The following is a 16849-nucleotide window of genomic DNA, read 5'->3' on the forward strand; positions in this document are numbered from 1 at the left end:
GATATGTCTAAATGAATTATAAAAGCATTAAGATCAAACATTTTCAAATTTAAACATAAACATCTGGTAGATGCTGAATTAGCTGTGCTCTGTCCCCCTCCCAGCCCTCTATCACCATCTAGTGGTAAAATTTATGAAACAACTGAAAACGACTCCAGTCCTATTTACTGCTTGTGACTACACATTACAGTCATCTTTAGTGCTAACAAAAAGCAGTGTGTGTGTGTGTGTGTGTGTGTGTGTGTGTGTGGGTGTGTGCGCGCGTACGTGCGTGCGTGCATGTGTGTGTGATGGGGCTGGGGGGTGCCGCTTCACAGGGGAGGGCACAACAGTCCTGGAGCTGCCTAGATAAATGTAAGATGGAAATGTTTGACAAAAAATAAGGCCTATAAGAAATAATGTTGTTTAATTGCTAAGTCTTGTCCAACTCTTTTGCAACCCCACGGGCTATAGCCCGTCAGGCTCCTCTGTCTGTGGGATTTCCCAGGTAAGAATACAGCAGTGGGTTGCCTTTTCCTCCTCCAGGTAAGTTACAGATGTGTCTTAAAAAAATAAAATAAAAAGGCTGAAATATACATAGATTTCATAGGGAAACGGAACAAATATTGACTATGCTTTTTGACATACAAAAAAATTTATTTAAATATAATTTACTGTTTCAAAATTTATTAGAATTAGACTAATATTGTCAGTGTTAAAATGTTTAACTTACCAAAAAATGTATGAGATTCAAATGGCAACTTTTATTTTGAATATTCTTAAATTTTTCTTCTAAGCTACAATACTGAGATTTAAAAAATCATCTAAAATGATTTAAGAAAATGGTGTAATGTGGCTATTAGATAACCTAGGCTTTCCTTGCCTCATTTGGAAACTCAAGATATGGAATTAAATCAGAAATTCCTTTCTTTCAAACACCTTCCTAGGCAAGTATTCTTAATAAAGTGGCCAGCTTCTCTTTGAATAATGCTAGAGAAATCTGTTGATTGCAGCAGCTCTTAGAAACAAGCCACACATCAGATTAGATCATCCTAACTTATCAACAAGAATCCAGAATAGTCGACCAGATTGGCCAAAGCTTCTAAATCTAGGTTTAAATGTTACAAGCAAGACTTTCCAACAAGACTCTAGACACGTTTACCTGAACACAGATACAAACACACAATACTTATAACTAGGGCTAAGAGATTTAGTATACCAAAGATAACTCAGCTCCCTAACCTATGATAGCTTCCAGGTGGTGCTAGGGGTAAAGAACCCGCCTGCCAATGCAGGAGACATAAGAGACTCAGGTTTAATCTCTGGGTCAGAAAGATCCCCTAAAGAAGGAACTGGCAACCCACTCCAGAGTTCTTGCCTAGAGAATCCCATGGACAGAGGAGCCTGGAGGGCCACAGTCCATGGCTCAGTCGCCAAGAGTTGGACACAACTGAAGGGACTGAGCACACACAAAAATACACCTTAAAAATCACTTCCCATTCTTAAGATTGTTACTACTATCCCACAAAATACCTTCAGTAACAGTGAAGCCATCTGTCAATTACCAAAAATAAATTCAGTGTTTTTTCAAAATGTCATATCAACTGTATTTTTAGATTTTTATGTGCTATTTTATGCAGCTAGGGAAATGCAAACATTAAACACAATGGAAAAAATGAATGTGTAAAGAGATGAATACTGGGCCAAATACTTATGTGATAAAAATTTGGAATCACCTAGATCAGAACTTCTCAACTCCACTGAACCCAATGCACTCTTTCTGTGAGATATGCTTCAATGTATTTTTAGTAGTAGTAGCATTAGGGCTTCCCAGATGGCACCAGTGGTAAAGAACCTGCCTGCCAGTGCAGGAGAAATGAGACATGGGTTCGATCCCTGGGTCAGGAAGATCCGCTGGAGGGGAGCATGGCAACCCACTCCAGTATTCTTGCCTGGAGAGCTCCATGGACAGAGGAGCCTGGCGGGCTATGGTACATAGGGTCACAAACAGTCAGACACGACTCAGTCTGAGCACAAATGAGCACAAGCAGTAGTGTTAGTCATCAGTTATGTCCAACTCTTTGCGACCCCCATGGACTGTAGCCTGCCAGGTTTCTTTGTCCAAGGGGTTCTCTAGGCAGGAATACTGGAGTGAGCTACCATTCCCTTCTCCAGGGGATCTCCCCGACCCAAGGATCAAACCCAGGTATCTGTCCGACATTGCAGGCAGATTCTTTACCATCTGAGCCACTAGGGAAGTTCAATGTATTTTTAGTACACTGATAATATAATCTATCCATACATGCATACCTCGCCTTGTATGGTAGTGTGGGACCATAAAAATGAGGACTGCGTCACTTTCTCTATGGTATCCAAGGAGGCTCCGTACCTTTGGGTTTGATAAACGCCATCACCATCACCCAGGCACCTGAATGGAAATTCAGAGTCATCCAATGGCTCTTCTTTCCTTCCCCCCACTAGCAGCCCTGCACCCAGTCCTGCAAGTCTGCCCTCACACACGGGGGACAAGCTAGGCCTCCACCCCGAATGGCCCCGTGTCAGGCCTAGCTCAGGCTGGAGGCGGCTGTGTGAGCTCACAGACCAGCAAGGACCTGTGAGCACAGCAAAAAACCTTGGCCCCACCTCCCACTGTGTGTCCAGCTGAGAGGAGAAAATGAACCAACCTCACCTTGAGTTTAAACTGCCAGCACTTCTGCTAGGAGCCTCAAGCTTCCCATTCTGGCCTAGGCCCTCACATACTCCTTTCTAGAACTTCTAACACTACACAGCTATTTGCTAATGAAATAAAAATAGCTAACTTTTATTGGCATTCCCTACAAAGCAGGCATCATTTTGAGCTCCTGACCTGACTACCTTTATGCCCTTGACAAACTCCAAGGAAGCACTGGCATTACCTTAACGTCCTCAGGGACACACAGGTCAGAAAGGCTATTGCTGGGATCCAGACTTAGGCCATCTGGCTCCAGAAGCTCTGCTTTCAATCAGTCTCAATAATGAAGTGAAACACATGCCTTAAGGTGTTACTGATACGACCAAGAGCCTTGCAAATGATTTATGTTGCCTAATGGTAGGAATACAAACACACTGCAAATAAGGTTGGGAATGAAGCTAAGCAGCACTCTTAAGCAAAGTCTCAATAATTCCTTTACTAAACCTGAAAGATTATACTATTAAGAGAACATTGAGTCCAACAATCACACATATTTGGTCATTTTACTCCCTCATAATTCAGACGAGGGGGCTTCCTTGGTGGCTCAGCAGTAAAGAATCCACCTGACAATGCAGGAGACGAGGGCTCAATCCCTGGGTCAGGAAGATCCCCTGGGGAAGGAAATGGCAACCCACTCCAGTATTTTGCCTGGAAAATCCCCCATAGACAGAGAAGCCTGGCAGGCTACAGTCCATATGGTTGCAAAGAGTCGGACATGACTTAGTCACTAAACAACAATTCAGATAAGCATATAATTCATGATCAAAACCTGGCTACTTTTGAGTGTGGAAGTGTCAATTACTGAGCTGGCACAGGTGTAAACTGAGACAGTGTAAACAAACCTGGACATATGGCCCCTATGCTCACAGCACATCTGAAAATTCATGTCTGTGAGGATTGCGTTACCCAGTTAAACAAGCAGTTTAGGACAAGGATAAAGATATCAAGAAACCCAGCCATTTCATCAAGTTGAAGCCCCACCATGAAGTCTCTTCTGTCCAGTTTACTAGCACAAACTATGAACCCCTGGATGCTGGACTCACAACTATTCAACAAAAATCTCTAATGGAGGTTTCCTGGGAATGTGGATAATGGTTTCTAGGTCAGTGCTCATTGAGAATGGCTTTGTTTAATACCAAAAGAAAGAACCCTGCTCACCAAATTTAGTACTTTTGCCTTGGCAAGCATAACATAATCCAAATTTTAATTTAAATTTTCTCTCTCCTCTGCAACAAAACCATCACGGATCTGTCACACTGTTAACAACTAAGTACAAAATTTATGACTGCTGTGACTTCAACAGAATTTTAGAAAAGGAGGCTGCAGCATTCACTTTTCCAAGGCACAGGCCTCTGCAGAGGCAACTAAACAAACTGGTGGGATAACAAAAGTGGTCAGGATATTGGGCCACCAAGGGTACCGGTGTCAGGGAACTATTATACAACTAGGGTTAGATAATCGCCCCCCACAAGAAGTATGCCAGGCTCCAGAAGAAACAGAACATGGGAACCCAATGAGCCTGCTAGTCATGATGAAGTCACACAAGTGGAACCACACGTCCTCCTTCAACCTGTCTGTGCTCTCCCTGGGAATCAGACAAGGGCAACACGCACAGCTGCTCCCCGAACAGCTCATTCAAGGAACAGACACAGAAACTTGGCCCCGTTGAGTCTTCATTCTGACACCAACTGGTCTGTGAAAAACAGCCCACAATTCCCTGCTGTGCTCCGAACGTTAACTAAACAGATATGTAGCTCTCTACAGCATGAATGGCCTAAAACCACAGAAAAACTTCTCAGTCACACCGCCAGTGAAACTAAATTGCCAAAGATGACCACACAACACTCACACAAACCAGAGGTATATACAAGTGTGCTTGGCTAATAGCAGCTTGCTAGACAGAGAAGACTGAGTCTACAAATTTCAGGTATGGCTTACTCGTTGGGTAAAAAAATAAACAGGAAAAACAAAAAACAAAAAAAACAACCCTGCATTCAATTTAACCTCAGACAAGTTCCCTGAAGTCTCCCCACCACAAAATCTTCCCCTAAACTTGAGAGCACCTTCTCCTCCCACACATCACATAGCTGAACAGGCGACATCGGTTTATCAAAACACCTCTGGGAAAATTTATCTAGCTGATAAATGTTCACACATGGAGGCATGGGAAAGTCTTCTAGCTTATATATGAGTTGACTTGAGTTTTGTGCTAGCAGAACAGCCTACTGGTGGCCTGTCAAATATACACTGGACATCTGTTTGATTATTAAAGAAAGAGCACGCTGACCAGGGAGTAAAGAATGTCCATTTCAAAAATAAAGAGTAAATGCCTCTCTTCCTGGGACACCAGTGCTGGTGTTCTGTTGATGATAAGACTCTCTTCCCAGGTGCCATGTCCATACTGATTCACTGTGTATGTGCTGATTTTTTTTTCTTTTCTTTTTTTTGAAACCTTGAAGGAATGCATCCCTGGCTTGTTTTATGTTCTTTGTTCTGACAAGACATCAAACTGCACTGAAAACCATGTTCTTTGGAGCGATTCCTCAGAGTTATCTGAGAGGCTGTGCCCCAGGCTTTATTCCTCAGTTTGGCTCAAATAAAACTCTTTTCCTTTCCTATCACAGGTTCTTTATTATTTTCCTCAACATAATCAGAATGAAGTATTTACATTCATTAAGTCTCCTTCTGACTGAAGCTTCTCTCAGTGGCTTCTGAAGACTCGTTTTCCTAACTTGTTCAAATGATTTACTAAAAAGCTGAGCAGAGTGCTAAGCAAATAAATCGTCTTATAAACAGTGTACTATCCTCTAGCAGGAGTCCCCAAACTCTGGGATCTAATGTCTGGTGATCAGAGGTGTAATAGTAATAGAAATAAAGTGTGCAATAAACGTCATGACACTGAATCATCCCAAAACCACCCTGATCCCCAACCCATGGGAAAATTTTCTTTCACGAAACTAGTCCCTTGTGCCAAAAAGGTCGGAGACTGCTCCTCCAAGGGACTCATCCTGTGCTGTGCTCAGACACTCAGTCATGTCAGACTCTCTGCGACCCCCATGCACTGTAGCCCACCAGGCTCCTCTGTCCATGCAATTTCCCAGGCAAGAATACTGGAATGGGTTGCCATTTCTTTCTCCAGGGGACCTTCCCAACCCAGGGATTGAACCCACTATTCTTGCATCTCTTGTATTGCAGGTGGGTTCTTTACCAATGAGCCACCTGGGAAGCCCAGGAAGTCCATCTCATTTATCTTTACCCACAGGACCAGATACAACAGTTGGGGGACATTCCCTGCCTCTTTCCCATTTGGACAATACACATTCACTCAACAAACATTCTGAGTGCCTACTACAAGAATGGGCACTGGGGAGACCAAAATAGGGCCAACAAAGATTGCCATTGCCCATTCTGGCTGGGATGGATATTAAAAAAAAAAAAAAAAAAGGCGACACAGGAAGAATATGAACAATGGCAAGATAGCAGAGACATGCCTAAGTTAGTGACAGGTGAGTCTTAAGAGCAAATGGGAGCAGAATGAAATGAGAAAGGATATTATTTTGGAGGCTCAGAGGGATAAAAGAAAATAGCCTCTTCTGCTTCATGGCCATCTTCTCAAAAAATTATACCTACAGGAGGAAATATATGCACTGAGATTTTATTTTTGTGACAGTGAGTTCTCAATTTTGACTCTTTGCTAATATCACAGACTGAAATTCATTCCTTCTGATTCTTAAGGTTATATCTATTATTAGCAACAAAGAAAAATTTTTTGAGTAATTCAACTAAATGAGACTAGGCATTCAGCTCATGGCTCAATATTAGTGCCTATTTCAAAGTGAGGTTTTTGTTAGTCTACAAAACATAAATATTGCTCACATCAGTTCTTTTTATAAACTGTCACTTCTGCCAATCTTCCAGTAGGGGGAGATATTGTAACAGACATTTGTGTCTCCAATTACAATTTTCGCATAAAGGGGAGAACATAACTGCCAATGAATTCCTGTGCCCGTTGCTCATTTCAAGAGTCTTTACAAAAAAATAAAGAAGAAAGAAACCATTGTTTTACAAAATAATGGGTAATTATGTCTTAAAGATATAAATCCTGCTACCCTCTTCCACTACCCTAAATCAATGCACTGACTTTGGCAGGATTTAATGCTTTCACAGAGGAAACACAAAAAGGCATGCCTGCATTCCATGTTTTTCTACCAGATTAGTTTTTAAAGCACATCTTCAATTTCAATTATTTTTACCAAAAAGCTCAAAAATGTCACAGTATCATGAATTATGAACACCTCAGCATGATGATCAAAATGCTCACACTCTATCCCACCCGCCTCTGCTGACTTTCCTTCCCCAGTTGGTGACTTTGGTCATACCATTCTCTTTATCCTGAAGGACTTTCTAGACCGAGTCTAGACATCAAAGAGACATCTAGCAAGAACCACTTGAGATACCACCTCCTTCACAGATCCTTTAAGATGGCAACTTTCAAACTCACTTCCCCTTTTTTGGCCACACCATGAGGCTTGCAGGATCTTAGTTCCCAGACCAGGAATTGAACCTGACCCCAACAATGAAAATCCCAAATCCTAACCACTGGACCGCCAGGGAACTCCTAACTCATTTCCTTTTAATTTCTCTATAGTTTCCTATAGTGTTTCTAAGGGGTCTTGTACTAAAATTCTCTGTATTCTTATCCCAGTGTATTTCTCAATGTCGAGTAGAATCCTGTTGCAACCATGATTCCCCCCAATACAAACACACACAGCATAATACATCACTTGCCGGAAAAGCCTTTTTAACTTTTTAAAAAATGATATAACCCAGTAAATAGCTCCTGCAGTTAAAATAGGTTTATCGAAAATCTTCATATAATGACTACATAAATTATGGGACACTACAAAGTCATAGGGAGAAATAAAAAACTTAATTATACAGGGCTAATGTGAGTAAGTACCAAGACAGTAAGTGAGAAAGAGCAAAATGTTCTGGTGTGGCAAACTGTCCAACAAAGCCAAAGGGGAAAAATGTGGGGATAAGGTCATAACAATAAAGTTGTTTTTGTACTTACTGCAAAAAACGATTTGGGGGCAAGGAACAAACTAAGACATTTATAGAAATAAGTAAACCAACTTTTATGGCAGTTGTTGACAGGCTGGATGGAAACTGACTGGAAACAATAACAGACACTGGAGGATTCCATGTATTAGACTCACTCTATTGGAAGGACAAATACACAAGGGATGTTTTATATAACCAGTCTTAGTACTGACGAGGCAGAGTCCAACCTGGAAATGATGCTAGGGAAAGCAAATGTGTGAGTGCATGTGAGCATGGGGCGTGGGCTAGGGGTGGCAATCATACTGGGGGTATGTGGAGGGTTTTGAGATTAATGCGGATGAAGTCCCATGGTATTTTAATCTTAAGAGTTCCACAGAGTGAAATGGGAAGAAGTTGAGGGAACATAGAACTACTCAGCATAAAACAAAGCATCAAAAAAAAAAAAAAAAATCAGAGACAAACCAGAACAGAACATTGATTATGTTATCTTTTTATCTTCTTTTTTTTTAGAATCCTGGAAGAAGGAAATATGTCCTCTATCCATTATACTATTACTATTTCCATCATCATTATTTTATTTATTTTATATTGAAACTGGTGTCCAGTGTTGAATAAAGCCAAGTTATTTGTGTTGTTAATCATCATAGCAAAATACTATTTAAATACACAAAATATGATCAATAGTTTGTCAGGATAAAATATTTTTGCAAACAATAATATGATGCATTATTTCCAATTCTAAACGGGAAAAATGTTTACAAGCTAATCATCACATTTAAGCATATCCACAAAATGACCAGCAAAAATCTCAAGGAAATACAAAATGGTAATGCAGGGTGGACTTTACATCCTGCATTGCAATACCTGAGTCACAAATATGACCAGGTTTCCACAAGCTCGACACTCTGGGACACCTGAGGCCAGCTTTCAAAATCTGACTGACACACAACGTGAGGTGCATAAATAAAGGAAGAGTCCACTCCTAAAACTTTTCTGCTACAAAGGAGTAACGACAGACAGCGTAAGAATAGATTTATATCATTCACTGACACCCAATGCAGGAAAGGAGTAAAAAGAGAAGACAGGCTGAAATAGAAACTTAAGGGCCCAGAAGTCAGACATCACTGGTTTTGCTACATGAGCCCCTGATGATATTCTGGCTTTTCCTCTTTGGGTTTTACCTGATCTCTGTATGCTGTAGCTCTATTCTCTCTCTCTAGGTCTCTCTACGATTCTCTCCTCTCACTAATACCACCCTCCTAGTCCTCGGATCATCACAATTTCTGCTCTCAGGGCACAAGTCTACATGGTGTCCAAACCTACAACAGTAACTGATAAGGACGAGGTGCCTGGAGGCAGCTAAACAAAGCAGGAAGCAAAACATCTGGCCGGAGGATAAAAGTTTCTCCAAATGTTGTGAGATCAGAGGCTCCAAAACAGCAAGGCCAGGATGCTCACCCCCAGGCCATATTTCTGACTTACCCAGAAGTTTTTGAAAGTAACAGTCCTGAGCCAAAAACATGGATTGTGACTGGTTTACTGAAGTAGGGTCTTAGAATCCACATATAAAGCTCCCCGGGTGGTACAGATGGCTAGTCAAGTATACGAACAATGACCTAACAGAGTCAGAACTGCTTCAGAGTTCCCAAGTGAGTGGAGGCCAAGAAGGGCAACCCAGAAACACAGGGAAAAACGGGTGGCAGCTTCAGGTTTTTCTTAAAAGTCTCTCAAACATTTACTGAGAAACCACAAGGGACTTCCCTGGTGATCCAGTGGCTAAGACTCTGAGTTCTCAATGCAGGAGGCCCCGAGTTCAATCCCTGGTCAGGGAACTAGATCCCACATGCTGTAAATAAGAGTTCATATGCTGCAACTAAGACCCAGTACAGGCAAGCAAATAAGTATTTTAAAATAAATAAATAAAAATAAAAAAACATAAGAAGAGACCTTGCCCCACTGGCAATAAGCCCCTACAGCCAAAAGTTCTACTAGCACAGATACTCTGTCTTGAGATATGCAATCTTGAGAAGATAAGATAACCAGATAACTCACCAAGTTTTTCCTGGATACTTAAGTTTTCATCTTCCCTAATTCCAAGGCAAGTACAGCCTTTAACCACTAACTTGACCATTCATCATCACCTGCACCACTTAAATGCCTGCCATCTCTCTCTGTGAAAGTGTTAGTTGTTCAATCATGTCCAATTCTTTGTAACCCCATGGACTGTAGCCTGCCAGGCTCCTCTGTACATGGGATTCTCCAAGCAAGAATACTGGAGTGGGTACACTTCTCCAGGATACCTTTCCAACCTAGGGATAGAACCCAGCTCCTGCATTGCAAGCAGATTCTTTACCATCTGAGCCATCTCTACCTTGGAATAAAATGTTACACGGGCATACAACCAGATTTCGTGATAAGAAAATACACTCTTCCTGTGGGCCCAACAAGGACTGTCTGATGCTTGATGAATTAATGAATCAGTGTTCACTGTTCATGTGGATGTAGAAAACAGCTGTTGAGCTGGAGAAGGATCCTAAACTCTTGAGTTTAAACTTTGGCTGCAAAGTCCTGTCCAGCTACCTCCTCACTTGAACAACTTGGTTAAATCCTCCCAAGCTCTCTTCTCTCGTCTGTCAAAAGAGAAATAGCTGGCCCTCAACTGGCTCCCATGTAAACTGGGCGCAAAAGCTTCTGATACAAAGAGAGCCCTCCTCCGTCAAATGTCTGGGATGTCGTGTACCTGCGCTTTGATCCAGTCCTTGCTGGTGAGCACTGTTCTGAATCCCCTGGTTTCCTGCCTAGACAACTCACTACACAGCAGAGGTCACAAACCAGCCTTCCACAAGCCAGGCACAGTCAGGGTCTGTTTCAGCCCACAAGACATCAGGCCTACAGAAGCATCTGACTTAGATGACAACATGTAGACATAATAGTGCAGTTAAGAAGAGCAGGCTCCGGCCCTATCAGCCTGAAGGCGCCCGATCTCGTCTGATCTCGGAAGAAGAGCACGGGCTCCAGGAGAGGCTCTGTGGAATCTCTGTGCCTTGGTTTTGCGTCTAAGAAAGAGGTGGAACCAACCCAGCTCATAGAGCTGTTGTGAGAGCTCCTTGAGTTAAAACACATAAACACAACAGGTGTTTAAAATGACACATACAATCACCATTCGAGGCTCTGACAACACTGACCTATCCACAGAGGAGGCAATGAGGGATGCTGACAAGGTCTAGTTGAGAAGCAGCTGCCCACTTGGGTGGGCCATGAGCGCTACACTTCACAATTGCTGGATCCCCAAGGGTCTCACACTTGTCTGGACTACCTGCTATCAGGGGACCACCCATAGGGCTATCCCTTTGGCCTTGGGCTTTGCAACTCCTGGTATTAAGAAGAAAATGGGCAGATCAAGTAAATTTTAATGTAATGATCATTTCCATCATAGTCATGCTCCATACAAATGTGGAGCGCCCCGTGGACAAGGCAAGAAGCATAAGAGCACAAGGGGACAATTAGTGGGTGTTTCTGAGGTTGTCAGAACAAACAGAACCTCGTGCAATAAACCAAGGAAGCCTTGAGAGCCACAGTTAAGAGACTGTTAATGCCTAATCGTCCATTTAATCAGCAGAATGTTTACATCTGAAGGACTCTGCCACAGCCCTGGTAATCATCCTTATATCCATTTGTACTTCCTTGTATTTGCCTACCAGATCTGCCCACAGCTGAAGCCAGCAAGCCTCTGCAGGCACACGGGTGCTCTTAGCCCCAGTGGTCAAAGAAGCAGTGAGGACTCTATATAGGCCCTGGGGAAGGACGGGGAATGGGTGCCCCCAAGCACAGTCAAGTGAGAAGCTTTCCTAAACCAGCTCTGGGTCCCTCGGGGCCTCTGCGGAGATTATTAAGATTCAATAGTGACTACTGCCGCCTGCAGCGCAAGAGACCCAGGCTCAATTCCTGGGTCAGGAAGATCCCATTGAGAAGGGAATAGCTACCCACTCCAGTATTCTTGCCTGGAGAATCCCCATGGACAGAGGAGCCTGGCAGGCTACAGTCCATGGGGTTGCAAAGAGCTGGACAGAACTGAGCGACTAAGCACACCATAGTTAATACTGAGTCTGTATATAAGACTCAAAATAAGTAATGCCCTTCATGAGGAAAGGGACTTGGGTCTGATTTAGTCACTATGTCATCCCCAGGGCGTGGAATACTGCCTACTACATAGTAAGTACATATAAAGTATCTAAAGCAGCATGGGGCATATCATAAGCTTATAAATAAGTACTACTGACTACTATAACTGCAAACGCTTCTTACGTTTTTAGGTCCAACTGAATTTGACACATTAAACTATGAGTCCACAGTCTGGGCACCTGAGTGAACACACCTGCAATGCAGCAGCCTAATAAACAGTCTTCCATCTGCTCAATATTCTGTAATAACCTCAATGGGAAAAGCATTTGAAAAAGAACAGATACATGGATAGGTATAAGTGAATCACTTTGCTGTACACCTGAAACTAACACAGCATTAATTAACTACACTCCAACATAAAATAAAAATTAAAAAGAGCCTTCCAGGGCAGAGTTTCTTTCTTATCTGTTTCCGAGTCACACACTTTGATGAGGGATTTACAGCCAAGTTCGGAGTACTTCTACCTGTTAACTGCACACTGTTTTTCAGTGGGAAGGACACTGGAGCCCTCCTTGGGACATTACAAGTGATGTTATAAGGCCTGAAAGGAACCAAAAATACAAAGAGGGCCCTGCCTCTCGCTTTCAAAACAGTAATATTAGCATCACACTTTGAGCAAAAGATTAACACATGATGAGATTACTGAAGTCCTACGTGTGATCTATTTGTCAGTAATGCTCAAATGTGGAAAAATTAACGTGGGGAAAACACAACTGACAATAGCAGCACCTCTTATCTAACAGATGGGTTCATGGATGCCAAAATGCTTCTTTACTCAAATGCTAGTTTCACATTTCCGGGGAGCCCCAATCACCACCTGTTTCTGAACAGCTGTTTACACTGTTGTGGCTGCTGCTGAAGGAAAGGGGAGCAAAACTTGCCAACCCCAAATGTGTCTCTTTGATCTGTCAATTATTTTGAGCTGAAAATAAGCCAGGCCCCAAAGACTCAGGAACCTCTGACCTTCCCCCAACTGTCTAAAAGAATTTAGATAGAGGATCTCTTCCCTGAAGGGCGCTACCACTACAGATCCGCGTAGCGTAAAAGGAACTAGTTGCGCAGACACAGAGGGACACAGCGCAATGTTTGTTAAAACGCCTCTCTGTCCCATTGTCTCTGCACAGCAGAGCAAACATTTGTTCAGCAAACACTTGCTCTTTTTCATCTTCCTGTGAATTCCCAAACCACTACCCCTAACATCTTTTGTCTTTAGCTGAAGATGGTATGTGAGGTGGTGACTTCTGCCATTTTGGTAAGTTACTCAGTCTTCCTGGTCTCTCCCACATATACATGTTTTTAAATTTTTGTTTTTCTCCTGTTAATCAATCTCACGTCAGTTTAATTCTTGGACCAGCCAGAGGAGCCCCGAAGGGCAGAGAGAAGTTCTTCCTCTCCCACAAGTTTCCTGTAAGGAGGGTGCGGCAAACAGAGCCTGGCCTCTACCCCAGTGGTCAGCACCACGAGCAGCCCTCCACCTCTTACCACATGTTGAATTTGGCAATAGCAAAGTATAAAAACAGAAAGCACTTAGGTTGTCACCTGGCTATTCATTTGCCAGATGACGTGGCAATGCTGGGGGGCTGGGAAAAAGTAGTAGAAAATTTCAAGAAGGAAAAAAAAAGGCACTATGCCTTTTTTTTGGATCACTGAAAGAAAGGAACTAATGTGGAGGCTGGCCCAACACCACGGAGATCCAAACACCTCTCTCTTCCTCCTGGTCTCCATTTCCCAACCTTGAGTGAGTTCTGACCAACCAGTTCAGCAGAGTGACAGTCAACCTACTATCTCGTGGTTTCTATCAAGTTCCTGGTTTTCATCTGTTCCTGAAGACAAGCAAGAACTCTGTGTCTAACAGTCTCAACTTGGAGCGTCCACTGAGACATTCTGAAATGGTTGTTGCGTGACTCACAGGTGAAAAACTACAAACAGGTAAGGAAACAGCCTTTCCATGAAATAACTTCAGTGTGTGTGAAAGGGGCATGAGAATGGAAAAGGAGATTTCTGGGCTTGGCAGTAATAATGCTGAGTAACACAGACTCTCTCCACCCTCAGTAAGTTACTGTGGGTTTGAGAACTATAACTGGTTGATACAGTAACGTATTTGCTCACACTGGTCTGAGGATCCAAATCTGAAATTTTACCACTGATGATTATTCAGGATTTCTGACTGTGGCTGTCAAATTACATCTGTGATGAGAAGCTATTAGAGAAAATGCTTCAAAGGTATTCACCCAGGACAAACATTTCAAAAGCCTGTAGATATATATCAAATTGCCTCTAAAAACTGCAAACTCAATTATGACAGTAATACTTATAAGTCAGTGTGAATATGTTTTCACTTACAAATTCATATATGCATAGGTATACAGTCAGTATCTATTTGTACATATATTTATATACATAAAAGCTTTTATCTTTGTTATTGGGATAAGTAACCCTATTAATACCCAGTAAGGTATGTATTTACCTTTAAAGTGAATTATAAACATCTAGTCTATGGGGTTGCACAGAGTCGGACACAAGTGAAGCGATGCAGCAGCAGCAGCAGCAGCCTATGCATAGCAAAACTTTAAGTTCATCTGTTACTTATAATGGTCTAGGACTAACCAGCTAAATTATTTTTAAAAACTTTAAACATTATAAATTTAAATTACACACAGGGGAATTATTATATATCCACATTGTCAGCAGAGTCAACCAATCTCATGCCAGAAACATTTTTTTTTTTTTCAAACAAGAGAAAAATGAGCCAAAGATCACACTGGTAAAACAGAAAGGAAAAAAAATACATATATATAGTTTGTACATTCATCTTAAAATATATAGACTTGAAAACAGCTTTGGCACCAGAAAAATCTAGGTAAGTTAAAAATAAATAAAACAATGTATTCACTCTAAAATATCAAAATAATATTTTATGATTTGTAAACATAAGTAAGTTTCATACTTCAATAAAATCTATAAATATACACTTAGAAGGATGCACACATATACACAATCACACACTGCTAACATGCACACCAACTGCATTGCCATTTTATAACACTCATGCCTGTTACAGCTGAGTAAGAAAGAAAGGAGGGGTCACCAAGATCCTCAGAGCATGAAGACCCAGGAAGGGAGAGCGGGCAGGGCATGGGGAAAGAACTCCTGTTTGCTGAGATGCAAAAAGTGCCCGTTTCACACTTGAGGAGGCAGGCAGACAGGAGGTAACCACCCAAGAGAGATCACCCAGCTGATCTCGCAGTGAGCCTGAGCCCCTGGGCACAAGGAAGGGACTTGCATTCCATTCAGGGCAGGAGTCTGACCCCTACAGGTTTCCAGTCAGCCCAGCCTTCCACTGCGACACTCCTCCTGGCCCTGCCACCCTGCCCCACCAGTCACAATCCTCGGCATTGAAGCGCGACCTTCAACCTCTTCAACTACTTTCATCCTCAGTCATGCACTTGTAGGATGGCATTTCTAATTCCCCAGAGAGAAGAATGTTCAATTTAATGCTACACACATATACTGGAGAGAAAAATTATTCTAAAGAATAAGTTATAATCATCCCTGACATATTTAAATAGGATACAACAGGGTGAAAGAGAGAGGAGTAGAAAAAGTCTCTTAAAATCGGGAGAACGGGGGGTGACAGGGGGCGGTGAACGTGGAGTGGAGACGCACATTAAACCAGCTAAGGGTACACCAGGCAGCAAAATACTAAGAAATTACCCTCTAAAGGCCAGTCTACCACGCTCCTGAGTCTCACTCCCCTATCTGTACAACAGTGATGGCATTAGCACAGAATTAAAATCAGATATTACTTGTAAAGTCTTCAACATAGTGATGTAGAAAGTGTTCAAAAAATGTTAGTTAACATCATCATTGCTTTCAATATTCTTATAAAGACATTTAATCAAAGCAGATTGTACATGATTATGTATCAGACCATTGGAAAGCATAATTTAGACATTTCAGTACCTTTGTAGACCAAAATAGATAGATATGACATAAAACCATTTACAGAAACTTCCCTGGCAGTCTAGTGGTTAAAACTCCTAGCTTCCACTATAGGGGGCACGGGTTCAATCCCTAGTCAGAGAACTAAGGGCACAGCATCCTCCCCTCCAAAAAATTACTTACAACAGTGCCTGTGAAACACTGTTACACATCAGAATTACCCGGAAGGCTTGTGGAAACACATGTTCCTGGGCCCCACACCCCAAAGTTTCCATTTCAGTAAGTTGAGGGTGGGGCTTAAGAACCTGCATTTTAACAAAGTCCTGGGTGACAGTAACGGTGCTGACCTGGGGTCCACACTCTAAGAACCACTGATCTGCAGTGACTCTCATGTTCACATCTGCCTTACTAATAAACCTACCCACGTTTCTCATTCAATCCAGGTCAGTAAGCAAGAGGGCAAAATGCTGAATCAATGCTTAAAAAGCAAAGTTAAGGTCACTCAGTCATGTCTGACTCTTTGCCACCCCGTGGACTATACAATCCATGGAATTCTCCAGGCCAGAAATATTGGAGTGGGTAGCCTATCCTTTCTCTAGCGGATCTTCCTGACCCAGGAATCAAACCGGGGTCTCCTGCATTACAGGAGGATTCTTTACCAACTGAGCCATCAGGGAAGCCCTATTTAAAAAAAAAAAAAAAAGCACCATATTATCCTCCCATTATTCTTGATTTAAAAAGGAAGAGAAACAAACAGAGTCAAAATATTTCCATTAGATCTAAGATGGTTCTGAAAATCAACTGCTGAATTGAAAAACACTGAGGGTTTTGTGTGTATTTTTTTTTTTTTTTCCTCCAACGTTCAAAGAGCTAGCTTTGTTTCTGCAGTAAGGTAGGAGTCCTGGATGATGCAATTCTAGGAAGTTCACTTTAGTGCAACATGACGAAAGC

General features: G+C 42.1%; 2 protein-coding genes across 13 annotated transcripts in view; one reads left to right on the forward strand and one right to left on the reverse strand.

Annotated features, from left to right (window-relative positions):
* Positions 1-16849, reverse strand: part of MED12L (mediator complex subunit 12L) — a 363490-nt gene that overhangs the window by 147297 nt on the left and 199344 nt on the right. The gene's annotated exons all lie outside the window — the stretch shown is intronic.
* Positions 13504-16849, forward strand: part of P2RY14 (purinergic receptor P2Y14) — a 65646-nt gene continuing 62300 nt past the window's right edge. For 3 of the 4 annotated variants that reach the window (XM_061418794.1, XM_061418804.1, XM_061418812.1), the window contains exon 1: positions 13505-13885. The gene's annotated coding sequence lies outside the window, so the exon portion shown is untranslated. Of the gene's footprint in view, positions 13886-16849 lie in introns of all 4 variants that reach the window. The other variant, XM_061418854.1, reaches the window with a different exon arrangement.

Source organism: Bos javanicus, chromosome 1 (genome assembly GCF_032452875.1).
Source record: "Bos javanicus breed banteng chromosome 1, ARS-OSU_banteng_1.0, whole genome shotgun sequence".
In the NCBI taxonomy this organism is placed as follows: Eukaryota; Metazoa; Chordata; class Mammalia; order Artiodactyla; family Bovidae; genus Bos; species Bos javanicus.